The sequence below is a fragment of the Bombus flavifrons genome, chromosome 7, assembly GCF_040668555.2.
Source record: "Bombus flavifrons isolate JBK064 chromosome 7, iyBomFlav1_principal, whole genome shotgun sequence".
NCBI lineage: Eukaryota > Metazoa > Arthropoda > Insecta > Hymenoptera > Apidae > Bombus > Bombus flavifrons.
The window spans coordinates 13,945,180-13,966,658 of record NC_138448.1 but is presented as its reverse complement, the minus strand read 5'-3'; the positions used below and the strand labels follow the sequence as shown (position 1 = coordinate 13,966,658).

At 36.7% G+C, this 21,479-nt stretch overlaps 1 protein-coding gene and 1 long non-coding RNA gene across 3 annotated transcripts in view; both read right to left on the bottom strand.

Moving 5' to 3' along the window:
- Positions 1–16,570, bottom strand: part of LOC138181967 (uncharacterized) — a 99,574-nt gene extending 83,004 nt beyond the window's left edge. The window contains exon 1 of the mRNA XM_069117387.1: positions 14,923–16,570. The gene's annotated coding sequence lies outside the window, so the exon portion shown is untranslated. The remainder of the gene's footprint in view (positions 1–14,922) is intronic.
- Positions 165–3,489, bottom strand: LOC138181744 (uncharacterized). Of its 2 annotated transcripts, none has more exons than XR_011173590.1 (3): positions 3,139–3,489; positions 2,934–3,069; positions 165–1,754 (listed from the first exon to the last, which is right to left on the bottom strand). It is a non-coding gene; the product is annotated as an uncharacterized LOC138181744 (long non-coding RNA). The 2 variants fall into 2 exon arrangements; XR_011173591.1 differs by having other exon boundaries at positions 2,934–3,054.
- Positions 16,571–21,479: the final 4,909 nt, after the last annotated feature.

Here is a 21,479-nt window from a genome sequence, read left to right as displayed (position 1 = left end):
AATAATCTTTTTAATAAATTTCAGGTTTTTAAATATTTCTTAGTGACCTTTTGGAACAATTTTGCTAAAGATTTTGTCAATTCTTTTTTTCCATGTTTGTCTAACGTAGCTGAAATTCTTCTTTCATTTGTAAGTTATGCGCGAGCGTTTCGCCGTTTAATCGAATTTGACGCGAGGAATTTCGTACTGGAATGTTTGTCTTTTTTTGATATTTTTCTTCTTAGTTTCATACTCCGAAATTTACTTTACGGGTGTATTTCCTTCCTTAGTTTACCGTCTTAGTGTCCATTTAATTACTCGGTTAGTCTTTGTTTCTTTAAAAGAGTTTCTCCTCGCGACATGCTTTAATTTACAATAGAATAAATTCCTTTTGTTCATCGTTTAGTTTTTTGTAAAAATGAACGCGATCCTTTATCGTTTTCGATGTTTTACGATCGAATTATTCTCTCCACTATAATCCATTTTACCTTCTACCACAAACTTTCAATCACATTTTCAATATTCTCCCCTTTATGTTCTTCCTCTTGTAATTCTTAATTCCAGCCCACTTTCTACTTCATTTACAAAATCTTACCCTAAAACTTTCCCTCTATATTACACCCTTACTTCGTCATCAATATCATCTTACCGCAGAATACTTCATCTATCTCATCAATCTACCTCTGCGTTTCTTTCCTTTTTAGATACTCTACCACAGAATTGTCACCCCCATTAAACACTAGCAAACATAATCTAACGAACCTAAACATCTCTCTCTCCTCTTCGTCCCTCCAATTTCCCCTTTACCACAATCTTACAAAGAAACATTTCCCTAACCAACTTCTAACTATTAGTACCATCAAGCGTAATCCAACTAACCAATTTAAACACCTGGCTTCCTTCTTCGTCCCTCCAGTTTTCCCTCTACCACAATTTTAGCGACATTCTCCAAACCAACCACTAACTATTATTACTACCAAGCATAATTCAACTAACCAATCTAGCTACCTCGTTTCCTTCTTCGTCCCTCCAATTTCCTCTTTATCACAATTTTATAAAGCGACATTCTCAACGAACCTCTGACCGTTATTACGAATATAACTTCATCATGCCGTATCCTCGTCGTATCCACGAATTACTCGACCTTACCGCGACTCTTCCCTTTTTTTTTTCCCTCGTCTCGTTTCTCTCACCTGTCTTCACTCCGTCTCTTCCTCTCTTCCCTCCATCGGTTTCCTGTTTCGCACGACTTTCGGCCGCCAACGACTGACCGAGACTACCAAGCCGCCGCGCGAGCAAGCGTGTCCGCGGGGGTGGCCGTTCGCCGCGACTGCGCCCCTTTTTTCGCCACGACCACCCCCTCCAGCTACCCTCTCGGGCATCGCAGCTCGTACGCGACAACACCGTACATATTCTCCGAACGGGACTAATTTCCTCGTGTTTTTTTTCCCTCCTCGACCGTACGGTAATTTGTCGCGTCGTTGCTGTTGCGAAATTGTTTGCAATCGACCGCCCCTTGGTGGACACTTCTCCGCTTTCCTCGGGAAGAAAAAAAAAAGAAAGCCTCAGGAGTGTTGGAATAACTCGATGATGGATGATCTTTTGGTTTGGATTAGCACAATTTTCAGTTTTACCCTGGAAGTTTGTTCGAGTTTGACTCGTGTTTGTCTGTAGGATTTGCGTTAACGTTTGCTGTTGGAGGTAGCGTTAGAAGATTCGTAGTGTAGTTTGTGTTGTATTTCACCGGCTCTTCGTGGACACGTCTCTGCTCTTCTCTGGAAAAAAACGAGAGTTCGGGGTATTTTGAAATAATACGACGATGAATCTTTTGACTTGGGTTAGAGTATTTTCGGCTTTATTCTCGAGCTTTATGAAAATTCGGCTCGTATCCGTTCGAAGGGCTTTGTATTTAACTTTGTTGTAGCATTAGACGGTTTATAGTATTGTTTGAATTGGTCCTGAGTATTGGCGGTGTCATTAGGAATGGGAATTCCTAATTAAGAATTTTAATTAAGAATGGTTAAGAATTCTAAGAAAAATAAGTAGAAGACAAACAGAATATACGATATATAATCACGAAAATAAATAGAAATGTCAAGTATTATAATATTCAAAGAACAAATTAGACTCTACTTAAGAATTTCGTGGAGAAGAGCAAAGACTGGAAAATCTCCCCATTTCATAGAAACGGTCTCCGTGTGTTTTATAATATCTCGTTGAAAGAATGGCTTGATAATTTTTATAAAAACGACGCAGGTAAATTAATCTAGAGAGGAAAATGAAGTCACGCAGGAAGGTAGTCGCTGTGTTAAAACATTAATCGTCTATACTGTGTGAATAGCTGAAGAAAATGGCGAAATTTTTAAACGACAAAGGCACGTTATTTCGTAATTACCAATGATATCTACATAAGCTTTATTTAAGATTCAAATTTATCACCGTCCACTATAGTCATTTGACACCTTTTTCCGGAAAGCTCTAAATAAATTATCCAACTCTATCACACTGCTTTTATCAACTTAGATTCTTTTTATTCGTTTCGTTATTCATATTTTCTCTACTGTACGATTATTTATAGAATAATATGACGAGCCAAAAATCTCAGTGATATAAGTCAAGATTCTAGTCACGTATTTGAGCTCTTAAAAATAGCATCCTCTTAGTTTCATAATTAAGTAAGTTATAATTTTATTCTCTTTCGCAATACGAGGTAATATAGCGAATTTTTATAAGAATAAACGAGGAACATTGTTTTATAAACTATAATAAATGAACTGATTTATATCACTATGATTTTCATTCCATATAATATTATTAAAATACTAATATTTTCTTAATATTAGAAGTTCTCGAATCTGTCATCGTTAGATACCAAAAAGAACATACGTGAAAAACAAGTCAACAACACAAGTTTCTAAAAGTATCTTATAATATTATACAAATACTAGCATTACCTATAAAATTTCAATAAACCAACTTTTCAATTCAGTTGTTCAAACTTTGCCCAATAGAATATCAAACAATCTCTCTTTATTTTTATTCCGACTTCTTCTTCTTCTTCTTCTTCTTCTTCTTCTTCAAAACACAAAACTTCCAAATGATTTATATAAAAATTACCATAAGATTACCATAATAAAAATTCTTTGTCGCATTATTTACCAAACCAATGCTTCCTTGCCCGCGGCAAAAATACTCTAACGACCACAAAACGATAAAGAACGACGAACGTAGAACAACGAAGTAGCAAACACGGTTGCCATAAAAATTCAGCGAACGCCATTTGCATATTGCGAAAATTCTACTTCGGTGTTAGATCGAATCCGTGTTCGTCGAAAAACGAATCATGCAGGTACGTGGTTTGGCCAACCGGAGAATCGCTAGAAATTGAAATGAGCGCGAAGAAAAGAAACGGGCAATTCGGGTCGAGAAAACTGGAACGTCCACGTTCCGCCCACGCGTCTCTATCCGCGATCGATAGTAACACGTCGCTCGGACTACACTGTTGGCATAATCAATACGGACTGATATATCTGTAATAGGAGCGAAAGACAGCCGGCTAGCAAATGGTAACAAAAAAAAAGCCGAGGGGGAGAAGAGAAATAGCGATGATAGATCGTTGACGGACGAGCACACGATATAACTTGTCATTCGAGGAAGGGCTGACTAGCAGCAAAAATTGCGTGCATCCTGGGACAATGCTTATTCATGTTGTTTTCCCTCGTGTGGTTGCTTGTACGAGTCTTTTCCTCGTTGCTTTATTTGAATAGAAGGTAGTTTTATAAGACGTACGTGACATTTTCAACTGCGATCGTAGATTTCGCGAATTGATTCTTTTTTAGTATTTTCGATACGAAAATGGTAAAAATAGTGGAGGATTTATATTGCGTTTGGTAGATAAAAGGTAAGATATGTAGAGCATGTGAATTGTGATTGAGATTGAGCGACGTTAAATTAATAAAAATTATAGTCTTTAATATAGTAAGTAATAGAAAATGATGAATATGGTGAATCCAATAAACAAAGTAACACACGCGCGGAATTATTAAATTGTAGTTGAATTTTTAAAAAGGATTGCAAAGATGATAGGAATACTATGAACCAATTAGATTCGATAGAATTACTTTAATCAAATAAATGTTCGAACTTTCGCGTGTTTGTAATATTAACGTGAAAGTTTAAGATTTATAATGAATGGAAAATATCAACGTTACAATAAATCTTTAGATGTCATGTAGTTTATTTTTTCAATTACGATACATTCCGATGATATGTGGATAAACGGGATTAATACATACAATTCGAATTGGTTTTAATTAAGCTTTCAACAAAACGTAATTAGAGCGTCACTTTTACGAGTATATCAAAATTCTATAATTCGTAGAAGAATTCTACGATAATTAGTTATCTTGTCTTTAATTCGTTGAACGTACAGTATGAAGGGAATTTAATTAAAATTAATTGCTTCATCTCGTTACAAGCACTGAAAGAGCGGTAAATTTGTTCATTTTCAAAGCCTATAAACTCCAATCTCCTTTCAGAAAATATTCATTTTTGTTCGCACGTTTGCATAGCACTTTATTGCGAGTGAAGGTTAAAAATTTAAAAGTTCAAGTTTCCAAGCAACCATCGACTGACGATAAGTTTTACCGACTACAGGTAGATTCATAAGTAGCTTCGTGTTTCTTATAATGAGGGTCGATTGTCTCTCGCCTATGTATTTACATCTTTGTAAAATATTATAAAAGTAATATTATTAATGAGACTGATTATGAACTTCGTAAGTAACGAATAAGTATTTTCTCATAAAATATTATCGACTTATCCTTCACTATGCTTTTAATACCAAAATCGATATGTGTCTAAAAGGAAAAAGCTAAAATACAGAAGTTATCAATTGCATCTTTTAATTTTGATGTAACATTAATTTGTGTAACTTAATATTTCAAACAAAATAAGGATTTGAACGACTAATAATTAATAACAAATTCTCTTTTAACGTTATACTAATTAAATATGAACTATATAAATATATAATTAGAATTTTGTGCCATGCAAATTAAACGAAACACTGAAAGAACATTAAAGAACCTGTATATTATCATCAATATAATTAATGTAATTACGTGTTGTTAATTTTCCAACAAAATTCCATTTTATCCCCAACTTGAACATCATATACAGAATAAATTAAGTTATATTATATTGTTTATTATATTATTAATATTAACTTTTCTATTCATATCTTAATATAATCATATTGTAACAATTTATATTATTATATAAATAAACATTATGTACTAATCTAAAACCCGAAATGAATAAAATACATTTGATTTGAATGTAATTCTACATAATGGCAGAAAAGTATTAGCTAGATGCAATAAAGACAACTAGGAAATTTAAATTATTTCTCAGATTCAGAAAATAGTACTCGATACATCATTATTTCCTTATATCTCTACTAAAGTATCAATGATTGTAATGAATATCAACGATTTTAATGAGTATAAATGAGTATAAACGAGTAGTACTTATGTTGCCACGTTATAATTAATAATACCATCGATCTTCTAACTAACTATTAGACGTATCTACCTACTGTAATTACGTAGAAACATCAGTGAAAGTACAGTAAGCTCATCTCCAAATTACATCATTAGTCTGTAATCTCATTTGAACGCTACACATGATTTCTCTTCTCCGAGGCATCATCGAACGAGACACAAAGAGAAGAGGAATTACTAAATAGTCATAACAATTTATTTCGTCTCAATCTCGTGTCAAAGAGTATTGCGCTAATTGAGAAGTTCAAGATAGTAAAGGATGCAAGTTGAAAAAATAATAAAGAACGAATCACTTCGTAAAGAAAGATTCCATGCAGAATGCAACAAAAAGAAGCTATATGTACTAGACATTTGTTTAAATATCATTAATATTTTACCCATGGGGCATAGTATAAAATACCTACAAATAAATAAGTGTAATTAATTTTATACATTGTTTTTTCCACTTATTTTTCCTTTTCCTTTCTTTATAGCGTTCGAGTGATAAGTGGATTGTTTCTTGTACTTGTATGATTCATTATTTCAACTCATCAATTACGTAATACACAGAATATTCGTGTTAGAATAATTAAACCTAACTAATGACAAGCGTGGCTTACTTATTAATCCAATTTCATGGCTGTCGATTTAGCTTTGTTTAAACAAGACAAAGAACGCCGCAATATCACGTGCAAATAGTATTGCAATCAGTCGCAAGTTGTTACTGTATAGCACGTATTCCCGTATGCACGCGTGGAATAATCGCTAACCAACTTGCGTGCCTTTACAATGTAACAGCCTTATGTATTCATAAAGTGCATCAATTATTCATCAGGCTTGGAGCTGAATGGGCCACGAGAAGAAAATCGCTAAATTTCCTTGCTTTCTCAGGCTTACTTGTTAGCTATGTTTAAAGAAATGCGAGACGCGAGATGATCCATCGTCGATTATGTAACTTTTTTGCAATTATTACAAGCTCAATTACGATGTTGGAACACGGAAGAGGTGTACGGATCTGATGAATAACGCGAAAGGAAGCAAATATAGATACTTATACGCAGGTATACACACGCGTAACAACTTGTGCGTATAAATCCGATCGCAACGGGTTCCGTATTACGAGAGAATTAGAATTAGAACAGATCTGCAATTATAGAAAGTATCTAATTATAGAAACGTTAAATGATAGAAAAGTATCCAAGTATCTAAGTTCTTCGCAATGTGACGTTCGTTTTCAAGTGTTTTGTTGGGAAAGGATTGATCAAGGAATAGCTTTCTTTGCTCGATGAAGATATTAATTAGTAATTTATTAGTAAGAGAAACAAGTCGTTTAAGAAGAATTTACGAAGCTACTTGAAGAAAAAGTTTTTGAAATAAACGTTGAACATACTGCTTTATAATATGTTAATTCTCTGAAGATACAACATCTTCTCATCCTTCCCAATTTTTTCTTAACATGAATTTTTTAAACAAATTCATAGAAAATAGACCAGATAGTCCTGATGGTTCAGATAGGCCACATAGTTGAGAAATAGACCAAAATATGTCATCCATAAAAGTTAGAAATAATTTCAGTCTAGTCTTACAATGGTCAATTAAACGGAAACTTTGAATAGCACGTTTTGAAGGAATTTTTATTGACAATTTTGTTAAAACTAGAACTACCAAAGTGGTCAAAATCGATGGTTTTCCATAAAATCGGTTTTATAAATTTACATCGATCCATTTTGAGGCAGTTGACCGATGTATTTTAAAATACTTGTATTGTATAAATTTCTTCGTACACCGTACATTTTAATTTGTTGCTTTTACACTCCACGAATTATATACTTTATATATTTTTAAAATCTTACGTTATAATAGTTCCAGTGTTAAGAATCCAATCGTTTTGCTCGCAACGACCAAACACAAGATAGCGAAGCACAAAGCGAATCACATTCTGTTATCTACTAAGCCCTGCAACAGATCAAACGACTTCCATTCTCTCAGCGGAATTAAATCGAATCAAGAATAAAGGGTAAGGAAGAGACGGAGCGTTGATTTACTCGGTTCTCTTGGTGCCAACAGAGACTTTATCTTTATCTTTGGTTCGCACGGTCTGTAACGGTGCTGAATTCCCTTGGGATCAGTCGTCGTAGCACAAGTGTAGGATGCAAATTCGCTCGACGAACCCTTGGAATTCGACGACGCTTCCGCTGTTTTGATCGCGGTTCACCGAGAATTCACAGCTACGATCACGTCGCATTTACATCTGAATAAGAGCGAAAAGAACCGAGTGAACGCGCTTTCAATTCGTGTGTATTGCGAATTCTACTTGAAAATAGGGTAGAGCATAGGTGAATTTGCTGCTGATTGAGTGGCAAGTTGGATGCGATTTTGATCACGTATTTCAGGATGAGGTTACGGGGTTGTCGCGTTTAAAGGAAAATAGTTTCTGGAGAGCAAATTTGGAATATTTGTGCGTGTTAAATATGGAAAAGATACGTAGTATTTAAAATACGAGTATGTAAAAGTGCAAAATATATCAGCAATATGTTCAGTATAGGGTAAAATTAAACGGTAGAATAAAGAGATAACAATAAGAAGCATGCTCTTGGTAAATCACAGTGCTTCGAGTGGTTTAAAAAATTCAGAAGTGGCAATTTTGACGCGAGGAACGAAGAACGTGGAAGACCACCGAAAAAGACCACCGAGCTGTTGAAACCTGGCGAAACCGTTAATACTGAGCGCTACCGACAACAAATGATCGATTTGAATCAAGCTTTGCGTGAAAAACGACCAGAATATCAAAAAAGGCAACACAAAGTAATTTTGCTTCGTGATAATGCACTATCGCATACAGCAAAACCGATCAAAGAAACGATCGAAGAGTTCAGTTGGGAAATACTTTCGCACGCGGCTTACTCACCAGACTTGGCTGCGTCCGATTACTATTTATTTGCATCGATGGGACACGCACTTTCTGACCAGCATTTCACTTCTTACGAAAATGTACGAAAATGGCTGGATGACTGGTTTGCCTCAAAAGAGCGACAGTTTTTTTGGCGTGGCATCCACCAATTGCCAGACAGGTGGGAAAAATGTATAGCTAGCGATGAGCAATACTTCGAATAAAATATTTTTAATCATTTTCATACAATAAATGTGTATTTTCTATACAAAAATTCCGGTTTCATATTTACATACCTGGTATATATGCATAATATATATATTAAAAAATCATAAATGTACGACTTGATTAATTAATTATTCTTGATATCGGCTAACCTTCAGAGGAAAAACATTACGAAAGAAAAAGCAACGCATTGATCTTCCTATCCCAATGTTTGCACACAGTCATATTGATCAATCGTCTTCCATATCTAAACAGATATGCGGAGCTTGCGAAATTTCTTTACACAGAATTGCAATAGGTACAGGGACGCACTTGAAATTTCTTTATGTACCTACATATAAGTACACTCGATGGAAAGTAAGCGAGGCAACTAAGGTGGTATTTTGTAAACGTAATTTTATCGACACGAATCGACACACTTAGAAGAATTATCTATTTCACGCTCTCACAAGCATTTTTCAATCATTTCTAAATCAACAGAATGTCATGTTATATGAAATGTCAATTTTCTAAACCTTTTTTTTTTTCAACAACTATTTTTATCTTTTTATTTGAAACTGACAATTTTCTCTTTCAAAGGTGATTTTAATTCCTTCACATTTTTACATTACACAAACGCATTTTTTCGTAACTCGTTGAAAATCAGATATTTCATATGTTAGAGCTTAATATTTCTTCATATTTTACAAATATATTACTGTTTCAACAGTTCAAATATCTTCCATTTCAACGCTGAGACTACCAGAGTAATCGAAGCGAGCGATCATTCGTAATTTTTCATAATTTTATAGATTTACAGCGATGTATTTTGAAAGAATTCAGCAACCTTCTATTAAATTTCTAGATAAACTTATCGATTTGTCTTTTATGTTCTATTACTTGTACATACATATTGTAATATCATAAAGGAGTTTAATTTTAGATCGGTCGAAAATAGAAAAAACCGTGTATGTCGTCCTTCTGTGGTTCGTTTACATTTAAGAGCGCCTATGTGACTAAAGTCACCTAGTTCTTGCAGAGGTATGAGAAAAACGATAAACAGCGTTAGAACAAAAGGACTGTTTCGGTTTTCAAAGAGAGGTGACCGAGAGGTCAGAGTATACGAGTCGAAAAGCGAGTGTGTTGCGAAGAGCAGAGCTAATTTAAGAGCATTTAGTTTCAATTAAACAAACGTCGTTTTCTGTCCTATTAATGTTTGTATATTTAATTTGCTATTAATAAATTGTAAGTAATCGGGAAAAATTTATATCTTAATTTTCCGATGCTACAATATTTTGTATATCCTTTTACATATATTTTCTTCACACAAATTACGTCCAGATGTCATTTTCCATATACACAGAAATTTTCATGTTAAGTTTCTCTTTCATATAAATTTGATACCTACGTGCTTCAATCATTAGCAATGCTGCTATTAAACTCTGTCTAAAATCTTACGCAATCAGCCAGAAACAAACGCTAAAGGATATTGCTCGAGAAAAGGAAAAGGAAATTAGCATACACGATTCAAAGATAGGATGCAAATCCATCGCCGATCGATCTTTCGTACACGATCGATCGTTCCTCCACGATCGACGTGTTCTACATTTAAATACGCATAAAGATCGGATCGATTACGAAATTGTCGCACGTGGAATAGCAGAAAATCACTGCGTGCTCGTTCAACGACGTCCAGAAAAATTTGCAACGGGAGTAGGAAAAAGACAGCAGACAAACCAGAAAGACAGAAAGTCTATTTGCATAACGAGCCACTGATAAATCAATCTATTCGCGAAGAAAGGAATTGCGAAGTGAAGCGTCGACAGGAATAAACAAGCGTGCAATGTGAAACGTGATTTCGTTTCGAGGCTCGTTTCGATCATTTCTGCGGTGGATTCATGTTAATTGACGGTGAGATCGTTGACTGAGTATTCAACGAACGGACGTAAATGGGGAGAAAAGCGGCAAGTATCGGCTAGAGCGAAACGGTAACGTCACGAGGTACCGTTATGTACATTATTCCTAATATTAGATTGATATTCGTTTGATATGATAGTGGCGTTTAAGATGAACGATGCTTTGTAATAGCATCGTGGAGATCTGGCAGATACAATGACGAAGAAACATATCGGTGGACCAACTTCTCCAAATTTCCCCATAAATTTGTCCTAAAGAATATGACCTTTTTACCTACGTAATCTTTTTGTAAAATATGACTTTCCAATAATAACATTCAAACAAGAGTAAAAATCATTTACGATATTTAAACTATTTCATATATTTATTATAGATCTAAAAACAGCATAGTTACGATAGTTTTAGTTCTTGAAACGTCATGTAGAAACTTTAGAGCCATTATTTTTTTGGTTCTATATTAATCCGAAAATGTTTTCAGAATCGATTCTTGTAACGATTTTACAATCTTACGCTCTTCGCTTTTTTAACTCTCTTCTATTATCCATTTTTATTGGCCACTCTTATCGCGCAGTTGTTTAATAATATGAATTACGATACCTTGTCTAAGCTTTAGACTCGAAGAACAGATTTTACGAAACGATCGGACGAACGATCGTATGTTTTATCAATGTATACTAAAGTTTACGGTAGTTCCTCGGTACACGTGTGAGTACGATTAGCTCGTAACAAACATCGTAAGCTGCTGAACGTAACTTTTCTTCTCGTAAGGGGAAGAGATTCGACCACAAGCGGTTAACAAATAAATGACGAGGCTCGTATTCGATGCGTAGTTGGAGATTTCTCCGATCGAGTCGAGGTGAGCGCGAGCTGAAACTTTTCAACGAAGAGCAAAACGTTTCCGCGTTGCACGTCTCTCTACGGCAGATGCGTGCGAAAGGAACAACTGAACGCGAAAGTTCGCGTTTTATGACCGTGGCATTACGCCGGCGGCAGCCCGGTTGAAACGTTAACGATCGAAACGTTTTCCTATCTAAGCGACGATGATTCGACGAGTTTCGTAATCCGAGGGTGAAATGCTCCAGCCAAGCACACCATCATCCTCGAGAAAAGTTGAGAAACGTTTGAAACGCGTTCGATTACACTACGTTGGATACAAGTCAAGTATCTGCCACTCACAAAATCTCAAGTAAATCTTAAAATCTTTTCTAATTCGAGCTTCCAATTTTTTGAACGTTTAATTCGACAAGTCGCATTAGGGTCCCGAGATCCTCGAATTAACTTTGTCAAATCCACCCAAATGAATGAACTGTATAAACAAAAGATATTAAACGCAACGCAAAAATTCCAATTCTTTTCTATCATTACCCGTTACACGATAAATTTCAACAAAATCTTACAAAATCAAACCATCGTAAAAACCGTCAAACCTCTCACATTCAATCTACAATCTTACACGTATTTCACGAAATAGCAATAAAAAAGGAAAAAAGGAATATCTTTTTGTCTCTCCAAAGTGAACTTCGAAACTTCGCTGTTCAATTTCCCGAAAGTATGCCTATCTACATACCATTGCATAAAAGCATAGACCTCTGCATAAAAAGGTACAACGCACCTATCAAGAACAGCTCATATTCGCTATAGCGTATCCGAGAGATCAAGGAGAAGACGTATGATCGCATCTTGGTGGAGTCTCGAAAAAAACTATCGCGTGCGTTTTAGCCAGCTCGGTGGACGACTCGACTCGCGTTCCTGGACGTTCCGCTTCTTCCTTGTCCGCGCAGAGGCGGCTAGAAAAAGCAAAGTGACGCGCAAGGCAGCGAGATGTATCTTGGGCAAACGCCACCACAAATCACCGCGATCGTTTCGCGAGAACGAGCGGAACCAAGTCCCTCTGGACGTCTTCTTCTTCTTCCTCTTCTTCTTCTTCTTCTTCTTCTTCTTCGACAACGAGGGGGAAAAGAAATAGCCGGAAAAAGAGGGGAAAGTCTGGCGTGGAAAGGCTCGCGAGCACCATTTTCTCGCCTTCGACCAAGAAGCTTAATTGCGCGGATACCGTTTTAACGAAGTTGCGAGGAGAAGTTAATAAACTCTGGCTGAGCAATCAACGCTCATCCATCAGTTATATCGCGCCGTGTAAAACCTTATTGGCGAGTCGTGTTATGGTATACTATATATGCTCGGTGCCTTACTGTCTGCTGTCGTTTACCACAGAGAAACACTCGTTTAAATACTTGAACGCTTTCACCGTAGAACCTGTCGTACGTCCGAGAAATACAAACTATCAAGACTTATAATTATTACCACGAACAATTGGGTATCCTTCTTTTAAAATTTACTGTACAATCCACTATGAGATCTACGTCTTAAATGTAAATGCGCGATATATATATATAGGAGACAATATTTGTTAAGTTTTGCAATATCCTTATTTTAATCGACGGTGAAATGGTTCAAAGTTGTTTAAACGACACGAAAGTTTAAAGAAGGCAAATATGGGAACGAAGGTGAATCGCGTTTCTCGATGAAAGTCTTAAAACTATGACTCGCAAAGTTGAAGACCTGTATGGCTGGAATTTTCTAATCTGAAATTGAATTGAAGTTGGAACTGGATTCGGACGAACATCTGTCATAATACGAAACAAATCTTTGGAATTCCTTTGTAGGTTCGATAGTAAAGTTGATCCACGTTCGTTTAAAAGATTACAACATTAGCAGTTTGTCGTGTAAAATCTTCCTAATCAAAAATCATCTTCTTTGTGTCATATTTCTCGTCCAAAAATTCAGTTACGTATACGTAGCTTTACGATTTTGAAACAATCGAAACAATTTTTACAACGTATATATTAACGAACAGAATTCGTGAAAATGTAAATAGAAATAGAAAATCCCACGAAGACATCGATCCTTAATCAGTCAATTTCGCGATTAAATCATATCTTGTAAGAAACGAGTAGCTATGGAAAAACTTTTGAACGACCGTGTACATCCGATTCTTCTGCCGGCGAAACCACAAACAGCACCATTCACAATACCTCTCCACTTGAAACCGATCCAGACCACGATGCTCGCAATCGAGGTCATACTCGTCCATAAAAATGGACGCGTTCTCGCGCCACTCCCCTGATTGTTAATCGAAGACGCGATCGAACTACGAAAAACAGAGAAACAAGTGGGCACGTTGGCTTAATTGCCGAGTTAATCTTCGAACAAACCACGGCACGCTGGTACAGTCGATCAACGACAAGAGGTTTCTTATTTTCACGAGGGGTATCGATAATCTTGCACTTCCTACGACGCTGATTACGTTCCTTTCTTCGTTTTCGTTCGCCAGAATGGCGCCGCTCTTCCAACGATTCTCTACGATTCTCTGAATCCTTGTCGTATATCTCGATCGACTTGGAGCGTGCTTATTAACCTCTTTTAATCACCGATCATTCGTTAAATATCGACGAGAGCGCGAAAGGGGAGACGTAATTCTTAAGATGATTTTTTTTCTGTATCCATTAATCGTCGTAGTATCCATTTCATGATCGTAAAGACGAATTCGTACAAATTCTTATAGCTACGACCTTCCACTTTTTAATCTAATTCTTTAAATTAATAAATCTTAATAAAAAAAGATCTACTACTATACGTGATCAGATAATATTTGTATTTCTGTCCGCCTTGACTTTTGCACAAGTTCAGAATATCCTGGATCTTCGTAATAAAAATTGAGAATTTCATGGATTCTCCACTAAAAACAAGAAAGACGGATGAAACATCAGTGCAGAAATTGAATTTCATCGAAACAAAACTGCTATATCAGTTTTACAAATTATCGCGTAATAATAGAATCTCGTAGTCATAATCGAGTTACAATATCTGGAAATTGTATTTCCTGATAAAAGCAGCTGCAGTGCTTGCGAAAAGCCTCGGCTCTAATAATTTGATTGTACGAATGAAATAGCTTGAAAGTACTTGAATATGCAAAGTATGAAATTTTGTCATATTCTCAAATCTACTCTACTTATCATACTTTAACGTTAAATAACTCTACCTAAAGTCCTGCCCAACTTAACGATATAATAATCTACGTTTTGTTAAACATGTATTTAAAAGATATACGTCCCAGAACTCTACTTAATCCTGTTGTTTTCCTCGGATTCTTATGACACAGAATATTATATTTTTATAGATACTATTAAAATAAATAATTACTAAATATTTAATTTGATATCCAATATTATTTCACTATTTTCTCTGTACATTCCATACATTTTACGAATAAAACGTTCCAAAAAAGAAGCAAGAAGAGCAGAACGATTAATGATCGAAGCAACAGCCCTAATAAATTCTCCGTAGCTCCGCAAAATCACCAAAGATCTCAAGGATCCGCAGATTACTCACCACTTTGCAGTTTCTCCAATCCCAACTGCTTCCCGCTTCCTCCAATTCCACGTTTCACTTCACAATTCACCTGCCATCGGAAGATTCACCTCCTGTATTTATTATTCTCACTTTCCAACCCCGTGCAACGTCCTCGCTATATTTCGTTGCGCTCGGTCCAGCACGGATTGTCCTAACGAGAACAGAATCGGTGAATAGAGACGCGCGATTAATCAAGCAGAACCCGCGTGCTTTTATCGTGTCCCTCGTGCGGAACTTTATCGTCGCGTTGCAGAGATAATGCCGGGCCGTCTGCACGCCGACACGCTCACAGCGTCCCCGAAGCCCGACGCGCGTTAAATCGTGTAGAAATCCAGGTTGGATGTGCACCGGCCTGAAGCCGCAGAACTCGCGTCCCTGACCTGCTCAACCGGTGGCCTCGATGAATCACGCGACCGGTAGATCTTCGGCAAGACAATCGACGAAAGTTCTCAGTCGGTTGCAGGGTCAGGGCACTCACTTTCGATTATAGCCAAACGCTTTGTTTCTAATTAATTAAGTAGATTATTTCGATGGATTTGGTTAACAGATTGACCTTTTTTAACGTGGATCGATAGCCAGTTTCCGCGGTGTTCTGTTATTGGCTTTCTTGCTTCTCTAAGGTTTGCAAGCTTCTTATAGCTGAGTTCTAGGAACTCACACAGGGCACTCACGTTCGATCGTAGTTAAACACTTTGCTTTTAGTTGGTCAAGAAGATTATCACGTTGGATCAGAATGCTAGATCGATCTTTTAACGCGATTCGATACTCAATTTCTGAAGTATTCTATCGCCTCTTTTGCTTACGAAGCTTCTATACGATCTCCAAGCTTCTTATAAGTTGGTTCTGCAAAGATTCTGTAAAATGCTGTAAGCTTTCGTTCGTTGGTTTCGTAAAGTTTGTGTAATTGTGCACGCGGGCGTTCGTAAACTCTTACAGTTCACTTTTGTAGATTTTGTACAACTTTTTAACTTGATTTTCTTGTTGTTTTCTCAGAATAGCGTAGGCTTCCTCGATTTGCTTCTTCTTCGACTTAGACGTAATTCTCTAGCAGTTTTTAGTACACTTTTATAGATTTTCGTATGTTTTAAGACTTTCTTAATTTACTTTTGGAACTTTTGTAGAGTACTACAGTTTACTTCCGTAATCTTTGAAACATTTTACGACAAAATACTGCATACTTTCCTTGCTTGCTCCCTTAATCTTTTACAGATTACAGTAAGCTTCCTTAACTTATCTCTATAGCTTTTGTGAAATTCTCTGAGAATCGTTAGCACGCTTCTGTACCTTTCGTGAAGTTCCGTAAACTTTCTCAACTTGCTTACCTAGCTTTTACAAAGTACTAAGAAGCTTTCGTAATTCACCGCTGTAGCGTTAACGAAGTTCTCTGAACTTTTACACTTTTCTGTCTTTCTTTCGTCGATCTATTAAATCTATGATCTTTCTTCACCTTCTACTTTCTTTTTTCTTTCTTCTACTGCGAACAAAATTTATATAATTTTTGCAAGCTACCCTTGCATCGTAATTTAGTATAATTGTCTTACGCTGAAATCAATGACCTGTACGCACACTCGCCTTCAATGAAGTTTCAATTTTAACGAATTACTTTTAATTAGAGAAACTCTTCTGTTTCGAACAGTAATAATTAAACAAATAACTTCTGAAAATTTGCAAATTCTATTTCGAAAAATTTGTTTGCACAAACAACGAAAAGTGAGTTATGAAATTAGAAAAATTTATAATTGATTGCAATAATTCTACGCGGGTAGAAAGTATGTATAACGAAGCTGTATTTAATCCTGATTACAACGGAGTATACTTTTACGAAGTCTTAAAATTCCTTCCTTTATTATCTTCAATAATCTCGAGTTTCTTATTTTACGAGAAAGCTCGTGGTATTCCTTGGGAACAATAAATTCGTGGCCTTCGAGTTTAATCTTCAACGATGTTGCAGCCCTTAATTCCAGAAGTTGTTCGAGTTCGTTAGACTCGATTGAAGTGGAAGTTTCGCGATTGCGGTTTAACTTCCCGATACGATATTTCACTCGATTTTATTACACTTTTGATCAACGAACTCCTCTTTTGATTCGATCTTTGATTAATGGAAGAAATATGTTTCTACTAACAATGTTGCGATTGGAATCTTATTTCCATTGTGAAAAGCTTCGCTTCGTGCTGTACGATGTCCATTGAATAAAATGATCCGAAGAAAAGAAACGTTTCATAGAAGCACGATCACTGAAATAAGGATTTCTGATTTAAAAAGACAATAAATATTACATCGAAACGGCGATTCTCTATCGGTTCATGAAGATTTAATTCAGTCCCTGAACTTTAAATCGAATTCGTTGTTGCTATATTTTTCTACAAATCGACTCCTCTTTATCGTGTCAACGATATATTATTCGTTATCTTCGAAATGTCAATACGGCTTATTATCAGGTTGCGTCTGAATAGGCTTTGAACAAACTAAGCCGGTGATTTATTCCACGATTTTACACTACGATCCTCGATACGACACTTTTCAAACCGGTTTTCTCGCCTGGTTATCTCAATTCCCTCGCTAACCTAATTCTTTCTTTTCTACTCTAATGATCGCCGTATCTCTTCGATAAAAAAAAAAACGAAGAAAAATCACTTTATGAATCATCGAACTATTATCGATTAATTTACTTTTCATTTAGAATATTTCCCGATCTCGATTTCCTAATCCCAAGACCAAGACACTTTGCTCGTTCTCAAAGGAAAAAAAGTTATCGGCTAATCTGAAGCTGTTTTTCATTCAGAACACTTCTTTAATTTTTCAAGAGTACAAAACACTTAGATGAAGAAAAAAGTTATCGATCGCTCGTGTTAAAATTTCCTTATCTCCAGTTTAAGACACTTTATTCGTCCTCGCTACGACAAAAGAAATAATTACCGATCGATCACGCTAAAATTCCTTCCTACGGTGAACTGTGAAACTTCACGGCGAACAATTTAACCTTTCACTGCACGTGTTCGTCCAAACTTCGTCTCCGCCAAATTTCCATCCTTAGAACCCGCAATACTCGGATTATCACCCGGCAACTTGCCAATCTAATCCCTCTGTGGTACCAGGCCTCGTTTTCCTCTCGATCGGACAGCAAGAGACGAGGAACTCTCGTGCCAGAAGACAGAACTCTCGATCTCGAGTTCCTTGGACTTCCTCTTGAGAGCAAGTTAACCAACAATCCCGTGGAGTAGCTCTATCTAGATCAGCAACCTGTTGATCAGTCCTTTCGACGACTACCTTCGTTGCACGAGTCTTAACGAACAGATACCCGATCGAAAGTTTGCAATTTATTTAGAGCAAGATCTCGTCGAACATTGATCAGCTATTTGAATTTCCGATCGATTTTCTCGCAGTTAGGTCTTTGTGCACGAGATTCGTGACGATACTGTCGTCGTGAAACGATAGACTAGTCAATAGTCGTTGGAATTACGCTTTCGAGGCTGCTTCAACTGGAAACGGATTCGTCGAGGCGTCCAAACTTGGCCATCCAACTTCTAGATGTCCAAGTTGGACTCTGCGGCGTTGAATCGGCTACTGGGTCTTCCTAGAAAGTGCTTGGTACTCCTTGATTGGAGGCAAAGACGTGTTATGATCGATGGAACATTTGTCTCGTTGCATTAAGCGCAATTGTTTCTTAATTGTACAAAGGTATCGTAATTGGTTTGCTTCCTATTGGTTCTTCGACTGTATCTGTTCTTCTCTGATAACGTAACGATTGACCGTGAAGATTTTTTAATGTTCGCAGATAATATAGAAAGACTCTTTTAAAAGTACTTTGTTAGCTTTGTTGAAAGTAAGAAACTTTCTAAGATTCTTGTACCGTTTCTTCCTGTTATTTATTCCGCAAATTGTTTTATTCAACAATTTTACACGCGTAGGAAAGTTCTGCGGAATTTTCGAACGATCGCCGAGTCTTCGCAACCGATAGTTCTCTTCTCTTACGAAGAAGAATCCCTTAGAAATCCTATTCCACTCTGCAAGCACGACTGATGTCTCTACTCACTTCGTCGCAATATCAACCACGATCCTAAACACCAAACGACCCCCTACAAATACACTTCTCGACTTCTCCTTACCGCGTAATAACAACAATCACACATACACGCACAACGAGAGTCTTTCGATCTTTGCAATTTTATCCAGACTTTTGTCAGAGTACAAATTTCCAGCGACGATCCTCCAACGATTGCAATTTGATTTTTCAATCTATTTGCTATCGACGAGTCTCGTGGATTATCGCGATATCCTCCGAAAGGAGGATCGGGAATAGATCAAAACATCGCGTTGCTGGCGCGAACGAGGATCGAGTCGACGTAGGAGCGCGCAGACCGCGCGTTTTCGAACATGTTTCCCGGCGAAGTTCGATCGATTGGGGGCCGCGATATCGCCCGATCGGTAAGAACGGCGGCCGAGGGTTTGGCGACGAGCCGGAAGCGGCGGCGCGACCAAAATGGCGGAAGGTCAGGGTTCGCGCGGTAGATACGGACAGGGCACGCGACAACGAAACCGATCGGAAACGTGTCGAAGGATAAAACCGAGCGCACGGCGCAGGTAAGAGAGGTTTTCGAGCAACTACGAGCCGGTCAGAAGGCGGCGTGTCTTTCTCCCCTGCATCGTGCATCAACTCGCCGGAGAGAGGGAAATGGCGAAACGATGGTAGGAGGTAGAGTGTAGTGCAAAAAGCACGCGGGGAGGGGAGACGTAGGTGAACGCGATAGATCTCTGTTCTCCGGGAATCGGTATCAGGATCCCGATTATAGATCAGATTAAGTACAGTACGTACTCGTACGCGACGATCAAAAAGACGTAGTCGTCTTTGTATAATGCGATCAAAGGATTGCAGCTACCGTCCAATATATCGCGATCAAAAAAATTCCAATCACTCTCGTATAACGCGAACAAAAAAATTGACCTCGTGTCACGCGATCAAGAAATTGCAATCGACCTCGTTCCATATTTCCACGTTTTTTTTTTCATGAATTTTTGAACGAAAATCCTAGTATATATATTGGCAATACTCTTCCTCCTTTAAGAGGATTTATAATAAGATTTATAATAAGATTTATAATAATATTTCGTGTATAGTATAACGCGTCAGATACTTTGTAACTTGAAAAATAAACTGTAATCTACATTTTTGTGAGTGATGTTTCTTTACCTGGCTTGAAGTCTGGAGGCGCCCCTACAAATATCGCCCACATATTTTTTAACCCTCATGTTTATTTCAAATTATCGGTACCACACTTATCTGTAATTGGTGCAATGTCAATGTCGAGAGTAAAAAGGAAAGTGTTACGTTTAAAAAGATACTTGTTGTTAGTAAGATATCGCAAATAATAGCAAACGATATGAAAAATATTTCTTTCTGAATGGTATCGTAAGATCACGCATACACGCTATTAAAATTATTTCTTCGAATGGAATTTCAAACATCCATCAACTGTTACGTCTTTATTATGTATTACGTTTCTCGCAACTTTAAACGTCCATCACCTGTTACGTCTTTATATTAAGTATTACATTTTTCGCAACAGGTATTACATAATCGAGATGATGCGTTAATAAATTTAATTGCCGGTTAATTTGAAAGTCACTGAGAAACAAGCGGAGATATAACGGAGATTGAACGAAGATACATTTTTTTAAAATAATGTTATATGTACTAAAGCCACGCTCTATTTCCATGATACTGTTTCGTCTGGAAATTGCGCGTCTGAACCGATTCTGAAAATGGAAATCATTAATTATCTGCGCGCTGCTAAAACGGTTAAAGAACATCACGATGTTGAAAGCTTGACTTAGAGGCCGGTTTTTACAGTTACGTTTATGAAAATATGTACGTCTGAAATAGTAAACTGTGAATGCTTGAATTTCAATAAACCGGACGAAACTTGACGATTATCTGAGAACGCCGATTTAACGAATATTATTTAAAGCGAAAATAAAGTCTCCAATGTTAGGAATTTTTAATAAAAAATGATTCAAGTAATTGTTTAGTTTTTAAAATGTCAGTTCTTATCTGGCAACTCCAAACAACTACTGACAGATTTCGTAATCTTCTTTTTACGATTGTTAAAGTCACGCACGAGTCTAGCAAAATTGATGTTCGCCCTTTTTGAGATAAAAACATAGTTATACGTATTACATCACTTTAATTACGGCTAAACCTCTTGGGAAAAAAAACTAATTAACTTTAGTTTTATAAATTTTTCAATTTCATTACTCTGTTGGATAATTACCGTTCGACTTCTAGAAAAATAATAAAACAAATAACTTTGGACAAAATGACAAATGAAACTTACTCCTATGATTGTAGTTATCTTAAGAACGTAATTATTTATATTAATCTTAATTCGCAGAACAAATTACAAATGCAATAATGTTTGTAATATCGCCATTTTTGTCTGCTCTGTAATTTATCGAGTTGATTAAAGGTATAACTTTAGAACAGCTCAATTATGTAGCATACTTCTTGTAAAATGTTATAGGTCGACAGCTGTAGTTT